At 45.7% G+C, this 13,238-nt stretch overlaps 1 protein-coding gene and 1 pseudogene across 31 annotated transcripts in view; one reads left to right on the top strand and one right to left on the bottom strand.

Moving 5' to 3' along the window:
• Bcl2l1 (Bcl2-like 1) overlaps positions 1-13,238 on the top strand; it is a 51,036-nt gene that overhangs the window by 25,906 nt on the left and 11,892 nt on the right. For 7 of the 30 annotated variants that reach the window (XR_015681626.1, XR_015681643.1, XR_015681651.1 and 4 more), the window contains exon 3: positions 3,754-3,844. The gene's annotated coding sequence lies outside the window, so the exon portion shown is untranslated. 30 annotated transcript variants of the gene reach the window in all.
• Positions 3,865-4,824, bottom strand: Rps2-ps43 (ribosomal protein S2, pseudogene 43; annotated as a pseudogene). Its single transcript, XR_015684720.1, has one exon. The product of XR_015684720.1 is annotated as a ribosomal protein S2, pseudogene 43 (transcript).

The raw sequence follows: 13,238 nt of genomic DNA, 5'->3' as shown, positions 1-13,238 counted from the left end.
GGAGCCAGGAACTCCCACTGTGGCCCAGCTGCTGCCCTCCCATCCTTTTGGCAGAGAACAGAGCTTAACCCTTCAGGTACCACACGTGTAGTCATTTATGGTCACAGTTCTTCCTTGCACACACAGTGAATTGTTTTGTAAAATTAATGTATTATAAATACAATGTATTATAATGTAATAATGTATTATAAATACAACAGAGAGTTGTTTGGTTTTAGTCTTTTGAGACAGGGTCTTATTGCTAGCCCAGTTTGGCTTGGAATCTACCATATGACTCAGGCTGGCCTAGAACTGGGAACAGTCCTCCTGCCTCAAACTTCCTAGTACTGGAATTTGTATGATATGTGCCACTTGCCTGGCAACATAAAATAACTAATGAATATATATAATTCCAAGAATAGAAAACATGTGTAAACAAACTCTATACCCAGCTTTAAAAAATCAGAATATGGAGAGCTATTCAGTGACACCCTCTCAGGGGAAAAAAAATTAAATAAATAAACCAAAAATCTAAAAATCAGAATATGCACAGATAGCACTTACCACCAAGCCTGACAACTGGAGTTCCCCTCTCTGGAAACCACATGGTGGGAGAAGAGAACTGACTCCTGAAGTTCTGTGACCTCCACAGGTGCAACAGAGTATGCTCCCCCCTCCCCCAAATGCCTCCTTCTCCCCCACCCCCTAATAAATAAATAGAAATAAAAAGCAAATTCTAACATTCAGGAGTACCATAAAGTCCTCTGCACTCTTTCCCAGTCACAACCACCCACTACTTATTCTCCTGAGATTTATTGGGCTTTGTTTTGCATGGATCTATAGAGAAAGAAAAAACTTCCTTTATCCTCTGAGGGTCCTGTAATTAATTGGGTCTTCAAGATCAGTCACAGTGGAGAAACTTAACAGATGAGATGGTGTGTGGCTTTTTTACAAGTTCATTGCATGTACAGGGGTGTGCATGCCATGAAAGTGAACGCCCAGCCCACTTCATAGGAGAAAGGTGTGGGGTGTAGTCACTTGAGGCTCCCATAGAAGAAAAGGGAGGAACCTGTGATAGAACGGCAGGTCTGTGTCTGCCTGCGCTTCTTAGTTCAGTTTTTCCTGGTTGTGAGATTGCAGGGAGTAGACCTGTGACAGTTCTGTAACTTTTGCACAGGTCTTCCTTTAGGTTACAGAGAGTCCTCCCTGCAGTCCTTAGCTGTTCCCCCAAGTGCCTCAGTTTGCTCCAACAACATTTTGGAGTGGTAGTTCCTGAACTTAAGTTTATATCCCCAAACAATATAGACTCTCTTTAAGCTTTAAATAAAGCTTAAAGATGTGTGTTCCTATGTAGTTTGCTTTTTTCATTCAGCATTGAGGTCCATCTATGTTGCATGTATAGCTATATTTTATCCATTTTTTCTTTGGTTGTCTTGTTTTATTTTTAGAAGAATTTTTTCTAAAGATTTATTTATTTAGTTTATGTATGTGAGTGCACTGTAGTTGTCTTCAGACACAAGAAGACAGCATCGGATCCCATTACAGATGGTTGTGAACCACAATGTATTTGCTGGAAAAGCAGTCAGTGCTCTTAACTGATAAGCCACCTTTCCAACCCTTTTAGAAGAATGTTTTAAGGGACAAGGCTTTCCCTTCAATCCAGGCTCCTAGAACTTATTCTGTAGTCCAAACAGGCCCCGAACCCATGATGGTCCTTCTTCAGCCCCTCAGTGCAGGGGTAATACAGGCGTGAGCCACTTTCCCAGTTCAGCATCCTCGGTTTGCATGACTAGGTCTTGAGGTGTGCGCTCAGTGATCTGATCAGTGGTTGCTCAGGCTGGTGGGTTCCTTGCTTTCATTATTTCAAGCGTGTACTGTGTGTGTCCTGTGCTTAATGCTTATACATTCAGAAGCGCAGTTCCCAACCTTTAGCCTCAGAATCACATGTAGGGTTCGCATAGGGTGCTGGATTCTTCCTTGGGAGTTTGCTTGTGCCTGATGGGTTTGGAGCCCTGAGTAGTTGTCAAACGCTCAACAGCTGCTGCTGCAAGTCCTTGGATGATTGTCATTGAGTGTATAATCAAGAATAGTATGGAGTCATTGATAGCAAGCTAATTCTGGATTGTTTTCATGGGTTTGTTTGAATTTACACTATTGCTAGCATGTATGTCTTTGCTAATATTGATCTGGTCAGACCTTTAAATTTTTATGGATCTGTTTGGTGTGAGATGGTATCCTGTGGTTTTTTATTTGCATTTTTTTAGATTCCAATTGGGGCAAAAAGGATTCTTCTGTGTGCTAGCCATTCATGTTTTCTCTTAAAATACATGTGAAATCCTTGTTCCACTTCCACTGAGTCAACATCTTCTTAAGGATTTATAGGGTTCCTTTTTTTTTTTTTTTTTTTTTTTTTTTTGGTTCTTTTTTTCGGAGCTGGGGACCGAACCCAGGGCCTTGTGCTTCCTAGGCAAGCGCTCTACCACTGAGCTAAATCCCCAACCCTGATTTATAGGGTTCCTTGTATCCTAAATGTGAATATTTTGTCTACTCATGTTATAACATTTCTCAGCTTCTGATTTATATATGTTATATATGTGTGTGTGTGTGTGTGTGTATCTAATATATATGATTTATTTATTTTATGTATGTGAGTACACTATCACTGTCTTCAGACACACTAGAAAAGGACATCGGATCCCATTACAGATGGTTGTGAGCCACCATGTGGTTGCTGGGAATTGAACTCAGGACCTCTGGAAGAACAGTCAGTGCTCTTAACCACTGAGCCATCCCTCCAGTCCCCCAGATTTATTTTTAGTTTGTTTGTTTGTTTGTTTGTTTGTTTGTTTTTTTGATCTTTTTTTTCGGAGCTGGGGACCGAACCCAGGGCCTTGCGCTTCCTAGGCAAGCGCTCTACCACTGAGCTAAATCCCCAACCCGATTTATTTTTAGTTAATGTGTATGTTTATGTGTCTGTGTGTGGTATTTATATGTGAGCACTGGTGCCACCAGAGGCCAGAGGTTTCAGTCAGGTCTCCTAGAGCTGAAGTTATTGTAGCTCTGAGCTACCTAATATAAGGGCTGGCAACAGAATTTAGGTCCTCTCCACAAGAGTAGTAAGTGTTCTTAGACATTCAGCATTTTATTGGAATTGAATCTTTTGTGATTTATAACATTTTAACAGTTTCCCTTTCTTCTCTTGTGATCCCTAAAGACATTGTCAATATATTCTTCTAAAATATTTAACTTTTTAATTAAATTGGTTTATTTTATGGATGTGTCTGTGTGTTATGTGCACATGTTCAGGTCAGAGGACAAAGTTCAGTAATCTGTTCTTTCTTCTCACCACATGTATCCTAGTCAGGTCATCAGGCTTGGCCCAAAGTGACTTCACTCCACAGCCTCCTTGACAGCCCTCTTGTATAAGTTTCAAAGCTTCATTCTCCACAGTTAAGTCTTTAATAAATCTGGAACATTCTGTCTGTCTGTCCATCAGAAAGGCATACTGAGTGTGTCCGGAATTTGCCTCACAGTACCACAGGGTAGAGAGCGGTGAGGAACAGATGGCCTCAGGTTGGCACTGAATTAATAGTTGTGGAACCTCAGTGATGAGCTCATTTTGTTACTCTGTTTTGGCTTTGTTACTTAGAGAATTCTTTTCATTTCTGTAAGCAAACCCCTCTAACTAAGGTCTTAACCTGTATAAATGGAAAGAACAGCTAACATTTATAGGCCAGTATTGCTATTAATTTTCGTATTGTTTTGGATTTGGAGATGGAAGTCTTGCTGTGTTGTCCAGGCTGACCTCAAACATCAAGCTCAGGTGATGCTCCTGTCCCCATTTGCTGAGCGCTAGGATTACAAGGTATGCAGTTTCCTTCTTTTTTTTTTTTTTTTTTTCAGACTTAATTCATTTATTTTTCTTGTATAAAAACCCTTATGTGGTAGCCACAGCTGGAGCCTGGGTCCTCTGAACAGAGACTCTGGTGTGGGTTTTCACAAGATGGTCAGTGAATTCCTGATAAGGAGACTTGGTGAACACAGTCTCTTTCCAGAGGTCAGGGGTCAGGTAGCTGTAGGTCTTGGAGATGGCATCAAAGGTGGCCTTGGCAAAGTTGCCCAGGGTGGCAGTGCAGCCCCTGGCTGAAGTGTAGCAGTCATCTATACCGGCCATCATCAGTAGCTTCTTGGGCACAGGAGCAGAGACAATGCCAGTGCCTCTGGGGGCAGGGATGAGACGAACCAGCACAGAGCCACAGCGGCCTGTCACCTTGCATGGCACAGTGTGGGGCTTGCCAATCTTGTTCCCCCAGTAGCCTCTCCGCACTGGGACGATCGAAAGCTTGGCCAGGATGATGGCCCCTCGGATGGCAGTGGCTACCTCCTTGGATCACTTAACACCAAGACCAACGTGGCCATTGTAGTCCCCAATAGCGACAAAGGCCTTGAACCTGGTCCGCTGGCCAGCCCGAGTCTGCTTCTGCACTGGCATGATTTTCAGAACTTCATCCTTTAGAGATGCACCCAGGAAAAAGTCAATAATCTCAGACTCCTTAATGGGCAGGGAGAACAGGTAGATCTCCTCCAAGGATTTGATCTTCATGTCCTTAACCAGGCGGCCCAGCTTGGTGACGGGGATCCACTCCTTGTCTTCAGCTTTACCTCCACGAGCCCCGAGGCCTCGACCGCGGCCACGGCCTCGGCCAAGACCTCGGCCCCTAAGGCCGCTGCCGAATCCTCCTCGGAAGCCGCCGCGGCCTCCTAATCCTGGGCCCCCGGGTCCTCCGGGCCCTCCCGCTGCACCGGCGTCATCCGCCATTTGGTGTTTTCCCGAAGAAGAAGAAGAAGAAGAAGAAGAAGAAGAAGAAGAAGAAGAGGAAGAGGAAGAGGAAGAGGAAGAGGAAGAGGAAGAGGAAGAGGAAGAAGTAGTGCAGTTTCCTTCTTGACACTCCCCACCACCTCCTCTATGTTTCTTAGACCATCTGTGAATATAGTACACCTTGGGAATAAATCACTACAAGTAGATTTGTTGGTATACTCCTTTAAATCCAGCACTCGAGAGGCAGAGCAGGCAGATCTCTGAGTTCCAGGTCAGCCTGGTCTATTCAGTGAGTTCCAGGACAGCCAGATCTGAGATGATTGTAAGCTATAGGCGCTGAGAACAAAGCTCTGATCCTCTAAAGAGCAGCAAGCATCTTTTCTTCTGCACGCACATCCTCTCTAGGAGGTTTGTTTGGTACTGCACATTGATGCCAGGGATACAAAATAACAGTTCATGTATCAAGTGAAACTTGCTGCATGTCCAACATAGTACTTTATGTGTCCTTTCTCAACCACTCAACAAGAGACCTGTGAAAACTTAAAGGTAGAAGGGTTAAATATGTGTACCAGGGTCTCTGGCCCAGCTAGGTAAGTGGTACAGAGCCAAAATTCTCATATAACATCCCTACTTTTTAAATTTTTTCTTGGTGGCTCAAGTATTGGTTGACAAATTCTCACGATGCAATGTTGGCTGGCCTGGAATTCACTGTGTAGAGCAGGGTGGCTTTGGACTCAATAGCCATCCTTCCATCTCGGCCTCCTAAATGCTGGATTAAAGATCTGGGCGACCAGGAGAGCACCTTCAGTCTGTATTACTTTTTAAACATAATTAATTAGTTAATTTGTTCCCTTGTTTATCTGAAATGGTCTCACTAAAGGCCTGTAACTCGCTTTGTAGACGAGACTAGCTTCAAACTCAGAGATCTGCCTATCTCAGCCTCTGTCTCTTGAGTGCCTGGCCAGTACCCATGGCACTTTTTAGAGTGTGCTCTCTATATTATCAGGAATAATAAAATGTGGCCATGGAGTCTCATATTGATGAGGAGTCAGGCTTCGAGAACACACATGAGCTCACAGCTAGGATCTATGGAGTTCCTAGGAGCTATGTCCTCTGTGGCCTGCAGTGGTTGTGCTGAGTTGCCAGCCCACCCCATGGAAAGTTTCCAGATCCTAGCTAGGATTCTATCAGTTTCTACATTCCAAACTTTGTTGCTATGGAGAGCTTCAAGTCATCTCTTGGCCATCAGAGGGTCTGGAGGAGTAACACATCTATAATTACTGTACTGATGACAGTGTAAATACTGCTGTTGTATTGAGCCCAGCAGTGTGCAGGATACCATAGATGCACTGTCAGTTTTCTTTCTTTCTTTCTTTCTTTCTTTTTTTTTTCCGGAGCTGGGGACCGAACCCAGGGCCTTGCACTTGCTAGGCAAGCGCTCTACCACTGAGCTAAATCCCCAACCCCGCACTGTCAGTTTTAATCTCCACAGTAGCCCTTTGTGGGAAATGTGAAGTTCTTTTGAAGGGTGTTTGTTTTGTTGTTATTTATGCTGGGATCTTGTACATGGCAAGTAAGCCATCTACCACTAAAATTATATTCTTGTTCTCATTGTCTGTACAAGAACATGGGGAGTGAGCCAAGCTAAGTAATAGTTACAAGTTTGTTTTTTTTAAAGATTTATTTATTTTATGTATATGAGTACACTGTAGCTGCCTTCAGACACACCAGAAGAGGGCATCGGATCCCATTACAGATGGTTGTGAGTCACCATGTGGTTGCTGGGAATTGAACTCAGGACCTTTGGAAGAGCAGTCAGTGCTCTTAACTGCTGAACCATCTGTCCAGCCCCGTTACAAGGTTTAATACTAATAAATACCAATAAAACTCTATCCAAATCTAGTCTGTTAGACTCAAAACACCCAATCATTTGCTCTTTTTTCCATAGATTTATTATTTATTTTATGCATATGAGCTAGCTTTCTGTCTGCCTATGCACCATGCACCATGTGTGTCTAAACTGCTCAGGGAGGCCAGAAGAGGATGGAGACCCCTTGGGACTGTATAGATAGATGGTTGTTAGCCTCCATGTAAGTGCTGGGAATCGAACCTAGCTTCTCTGGAAGAACAACCAATGCTCTTACCCACCGAGCCTTTCATCATCCACTCTTTCTCCATTGCTGTGCTTCTGGGCTTCCCTCGGCTCTCCTTCTACCCCATGTCCTTTTTCTTATTGTTTGATGCTTTTTCTGGTATGGGCACCTGGCTTTTGTCAGGCTGCCTTGCCTCATACTGAACATTTTAAAGAAGACCCATAGCTTCCACCTCCTCTTGGCCCTGTATCCCAGGTGCATAGGACAGGCAGCAAAGTCTTGGGCTGCCAAGCGATGCCTCTGGCTCATCAGCTGTGCATGGTCTGTGCTGATACCACCATAGCGAAGATACATCCCTAGGCCTGGTTCCTGACAGACTCTACAGTCAAACATATCTGGGTTCAACACTACCTCCTCATTTTGTGTCTGTAGAATCCTGACCAAGTAAATTCACCTCAGTGACCTTCCACTTCCTCATCTATAAATGTTCATTTTAAAGACATATAAGACCCCAGCACCTGCGGAAAAGAGCAGCCATCTTTTCATTGACATCAGAAGGAAGTGGGGACCAGATGCAGTTCCATCCAGTTCCTGTATTACAGCTCATTCTCGAGGGTGAGTGAGCTGGTGGGTAGAGGCAGCACAGGCAGAGAACACTGGGGAACCAATGACAGGCTCATGGGCGGGCAGCGTAAGGCAGGCGCAAGGGCTTCTTAAATGGCCTTTTCAATGTTCCTTCACAATTTGGTTTAAAAATGAAGAAAAATGGGTGATAACCACAATCTGCACACCTTCAGACTAGACCCATTCTGGGGCAATGAGGAAATGAATAAAAGACAGACAGACATTAAAAAAAAAGGGGGGGGGGGCTGGAGAGATGGCTCAGCGGTTAAGAACACTGACTGTTCTTCCAGAGGTCCTGAGTTCAAATCCCAGCAACCACATGGTGGTTCACAACCATCTGTAATGGGATCTGATGCCCTCTTCTGGTGTGTCTGAAGACAGCTACAGTATGCTTATGTATAATAAATAAATCTTTTAAAAAAAGAAAGAAAGAAAGAAAGAAATCTGGATGGGGTGGGCCATGCACTCTAATGGGGCTCTGAGAGCTGCACTAGCAGCAGCCCACTGACATGGGTCTGTTGTATACAGCTGACAGAGGAGTCAGGTTTAGCTACTCTCAGTAGGACGTCTCTACTGGGTGCAGTCTCACGCTAAACATCCAGGAGGACAAAGCTATGATCAGTACTTTCTGCACATGAACCAGGAAGGCTCGAGGTCCTTGATGGCCATGCTCAATGGCAACAGTACATTCACTGAGGACTTCATCCAGTCCTCATAGCTGCCACTAGAGGGGAAGGGACTTCAGGGGTTGCACAGTAACTAAATAAATACCAGTGCTGAGAGCTGAGGTATAGCTTAGTAGCAGAGAACTTACCTAGACTGAGTGAGGCCTACCATTCAGTATTCAGCACCACAGACGGGAAGATACTGCTGATATTCAGACTTACTTTCTAGTCAGCAAGATGGCTTCTCAGGTGCATGCACTTGCCATGCAGATGTGGCAACCTGAGTTCTGCTTTTGGAGCCCACATAAAGGTGGAGGGGACTCACCTCCCTCATCCCTCTCCCCTGTCTCATTCTCCCATTAAAACCTCTCCATGTGGGAAGAAAAAAAAAGGTGAAGGAGAGAATCAACTCCACAAGATAGAACTCTGACACACATACAAAGACGGAGGGGTGATTTTTTCAGTGTTGAAAACTTTCAATTTAAGAAAGTTTTATGCCTGTGCAAATGGGTGTATGTGTGTGCACCATGTGCATAGAGAAGCCTGTGGAGGTCAGAAGAGGCATGGGTTCCCTGGAGCTGGAGTTACAGGCAGTTAGAAGCCACCATGCAGGTGCTAGGAATCAAACCCAGGTCTTCCATAAGAGAAGCAAATGCTTTTAACCACGGGGCCATCTTTCCAGCCCTAAACCCCAATTTTTAAATTTAAATATAATTATATCATTTCTCTCCTCCTTTTTCTTCCACCAACCCCTCACTCCCTATTGAATTTGTGACTTCTTTTTCTTTATTGTTACACATATATATGTAATGCATACATAACAATATGACTTCAAAGCTGACCACTTAATACTGGATAACCAAGTAGGGGACACCTCCCTGGAGAAGACCAGGTTTCCTTCCCTCAGCAATGGCTTCCCAGGGTCCTTCTTCTAGGGTTGGATTTCTCCCTTCCATGTTGTTGTGTGTCTGTTGGTGCTGTCATTGTTCAGGTCTTATTTAGGCAGCCAGATTGCTGAGGTATCATGGGTATCATGCGTATGGCTTCCCTGTCGTTTCTAGGAGACACACTTTCAAGACTGACTTCTTGGTCTTCTGCCTCTTAAAATCTTTCCACACAGTCTTCCACAATGAATCCCAGGTCTTAGGTGTGGGGTTGTTTTTTGGATGTATGTGTTGAGGCTGTGTACCCCGGTGGTCAGTGTTCTCCACATTTTCACCAGCTATGACTTTCTGTAATGGTTTCCATCTGCTGCAAAGAGAAGTTTCTGTGATGAGGGTTGTTATCCTGCGGTATGCTGGTGGGTGTAAGGATAACTATTTAGAATGCAACTAGGAACTATACTGATTTAGTAAAGTGGGGGCTGGGATTGGGGATTTAGCTCAGTGGTAGAGCGTTTGCCTAGCAAGTGCAAGGCCCTGGGTTCGGTCCCCAGCTCCGGGGGAAAAAAAAAAGAAAAAAAAAAGTAAAGTGGGGGCAGTGGATTCTTCTCTAAGATTCATGAGTTCATTGCCTCCAGATAGAATATTTTCTTCCTTTTCTTTTTTTCCTCTTTTTTTTAAGAACACACACACACACACACACACACACACACACACACACACACACACACTCTAGAAGAGGGCATCAGATCTCATTACAGATGGTTGTGAGCCACCCTGTGGTTGCTGGGATTTGAACTCAGGACGTCCGGAAGAGCAGTCAGTGCTCTTAACCGCTGAGCCATCTCTCCAGCCCACATCTTCTCTTCTAACATAAAACCTCAGTCTCTTCCTTACACCCCACCACTTCCTTAAGGGAAGCAGAATTCCCAGGGAAGGGTTCTAGGGCTTTGGAACCAGAGTGACAGAGTGAGAGCTCTATTGATGTAAGGATGTCAGTAAAGCCCACCTAATTGAGATGATGGTGGCTGGGGATACCATTCTAGAACAGAGGAAAACCATGTCTCTTGACCAGGTCCTTACCACAAACCAGAGTCTTACCCAGTCCCGGCTGGCTGGCTTCTAATTTGCTGTGCAGCTGAGAATGACTTTGAGCTTCTCTCTGGTCTTCTGCCTCCACCTTCCAGGTGCTGGGGTTACGGGTGTACGTTGCCACTCCTGGCCAGAACTGTTAAATTGTTGAGGTTTGTTTGTTTGTTCCTTTCTCTGTGTGTGGGTTTATTGTTTTGTGCCTCTCTTCCGAACAACTAAAACCCTTCTTTAAGTGTCAGTGGTCTATAAGAAAAGCAATGAGCTAACTCTAACTAACACACTCTCTCAACACTCACTCTCTCTCCCTCTCCCTCTCCCTCTCCCTCTCCCTCTCCCTCTCCCTCTCCCTCTCCCTCTCCCTCTCCCTCTCTCTCTCTCTCTGTGGGGGGGTGTTTTCTTAATAAGGATAATATATTAGAAATAGAAGAACACTTTAGTGGGGGCCTTGGTAGAAGGAAGATTCTAATCTCTGAAATCTATAGAGTTCCCCCAAAGCTAGAGCATACATTGGAGGCCAGCCATCTTGCCCTACTCTAAACTGGCCTTCAAAAGGTTCAGGCTTCCCTGAACCAGCTGCATCTAGTGAGCACTAACGGAAAGCCCTGGTATTTTCTTTCATGCAACCAAGCATGGAGATGTAGGTCAGGCACTGCTGGCCTGGCAGTTACAGCAACTCTGACTTTGCCCCTGCACCTGCAGCCACCATGTTCTCAGAGACCCATCGGGTAGGGAAGGGAATGCCCCCTCTAGACGGTAGGATCTTCCAGAGCTTGTGGGTGGGGCTGGCTGGATCAAGCAGAGGGTCGGAAAAGACCATCTGGAATGTGGGGCCTGAGAAGATGGCTCTGCCCAGGCGTGTCTGTGGCTTCTGTTCAGCTTAGTGTCATCATCACTGATGGGGAAGACTGGGGAGGTCCCATCCTCCTGCTGAGCTCAGCTGGGTCCCCAGACCTGCACCTGAACCCTCCTCCGCTTGTCTGGTGTTTACAGAGCTGAAGCTGCTGCCCTTTGGGACCCAGCCTGTTTTCATTTCTGCTCTCAGCTGTCTGATCTCCATGGACCTCACCTACACGTTTGTGCGTGCCCGTCCCCCACGATGCTGCCTCACTTAGGCCCCTCAAGCCTGGCACACTCTGGCCTTTGTTCTCCATAGCACTGCCAGCTCTGCCTGGCACTGGGATGGCTTTTCTGGCCTGAAGCAGACTCTGCTGCTCTGTCTAGCCACACCTTCCCTGAGACTACTTCTTTCTTTAGCTGCATTCTGGGGGCAAAGCTTGGCCACAAGGCTGCCCCTGTGAATCATCTCTACTTACTGCTTTTTTGTAGGTCTGGTTGTTTTTTGGGTTTTGGTTTGTTTGGTTTTTGTGTTGTTTTTGTTTTATTGTTGTTTGGCTTGGTTTGGTTATTGTTTTGGTTGGTTCATTTGTTGCGACAGTGTCTCACTGTGTAGACCAGGCTGGCTTTGAACTCACAGAAATCCACTTACCTCTGCCTAGGTACTAGGATTAAAGTCATGTATCACACCTGGCCCCTCTAGCTAGTTTAAAGCCCATGCACAATCATGGTTCAGCATCTTCCCTGTGGAGATTCGTTAGGCCTAGGCAGAGGAAGCTCGGGGCTCAGGCACAGGGCACTTTGACTGGCCCACTGCTTTGTCCACAGTTCCTCAGTGTTCAACACCTGATGCAATACGGATTGGATAAATGAAAGCCCAGAGATAAACAGGCCCACTGGTCTGGACCTTCCTGCGAGTAACTCCAGGCAGCCTCACTTACAAAGAGGCCCTGTACAGATGGATGATGGGTGGGCAGGCAAGTTGGAACAGAGCACAGTCAATATGTCCTTCCTTTACTGTCTCTTGAGACGTGGAGGGAACCAGAGGGCATATGTATGGTATCTCTTCCTCCAAGTCATCTCCAACTTCTGAGCCTAAGGGTGTGGAAAGGGGCAGCAAAAAGAAGAACTTACTGTGTGCTTGTTCTCTGAGCACTTGAAGCAGAAGGAATAGGTGTTCGAGGCCAACTGACAAAATTTCAGCTCCAACCTGGGTTATATAACAAGACTTTTCTGGGAGGGGGACTAGGAGTCCATATACCTAAGCGGATAGCTGTTCTGGATTTCATGTGGTGACGTATGTATCAATGCTTGAATAGCACACCTCTGAGTGGCACTTCTGAGTGTCTGCAGCCTGTAGCTCTGCTTGGTGAGGGGACGATGAACCTGGGCTGTGGTGGGTGTGGCCCACAAGGACCTCTAAGGTTTCAGATACTTGGAGAATGGGATGCATTCACATGGGGGGGGGAGGGGCAGAAGGGAAAGGCATTCTAGAGATTTGTGCCCATTGCATAATCTTCCAGATTGGTTGCCTTCTGCCAGTGGAATTCGAAACATTTCTAATCAGATAAAGGTGGCTGAAAATACCCCGGACTTGTCCGGACTAGCTGGAGGCAGTGCTAGGGTGAAAAGGTTGAGGCTACAGTGCTTGAGCAAGGTCTGACCACTTGGAAGCTTGCCCTGACTCATAGATGAGCCACTGTCCTCTTCCCCTCAATTCCTCAGGATGGGGAACAGCCATTGGGCTTTTAGGTAGAGGAGGGACAGGCCCTTTTGCAGCAACAGTTCTCCCTGAATGTTGGATCTCCACCTATACACATGGGGTACTTAGCCTTATGGATGCCCCTGAAAGGACCCAAATGAGTTACTTGCTTCTTCCCAGTAGCCCTTGCAGGATCCCTGTGATGGGACCACTTTCACTGGTGTTTTTGAGGTTTATTTATTAAGTATATGAATGTTTTGCTTGCATGTATGTCTGTGCACTCACTATGTGTGTGTCTGGTATCCTTGAAGGTCAGAGGAGGACATTGGATTTGGAGTCTCCGGTACCGGAGTTATGGATTGCTGTGAGCCACCGTGTGGGTGCTGGCCACTGAGCCCCGGGGTTTTCTGTAAGAGCAATAAGTACTCTTAACTGCCAAGCCATCTCTAGTCCCTCCTTCACTTGATAGGTAGGGAAACATCAGACAGGGGAGTGGACTTTCCTGAAGCAAAACTAGCAATGGGACTGGGAAGAAAAGCTCACCCTACC

Source organism: Rattus norvegicus, chromosome 3, assembly GCF_021556685.1.
Source record: "Rattus norvegicus strain SHRSP/BbbUtx chromosome 3, alternate assembly SHRSP_T2T, whole genome shotgun sequence".
NCBI classification, from domain to species: domain Eukaryota; kingdom Metazoa; phylum Chordata; class Mammalia; order Rodentia; family Muridae; genus Rattus; species Rattus norvegicus.
This window is presented reverse-complemented; position numbering and strand designations above follow the sequence as displayed.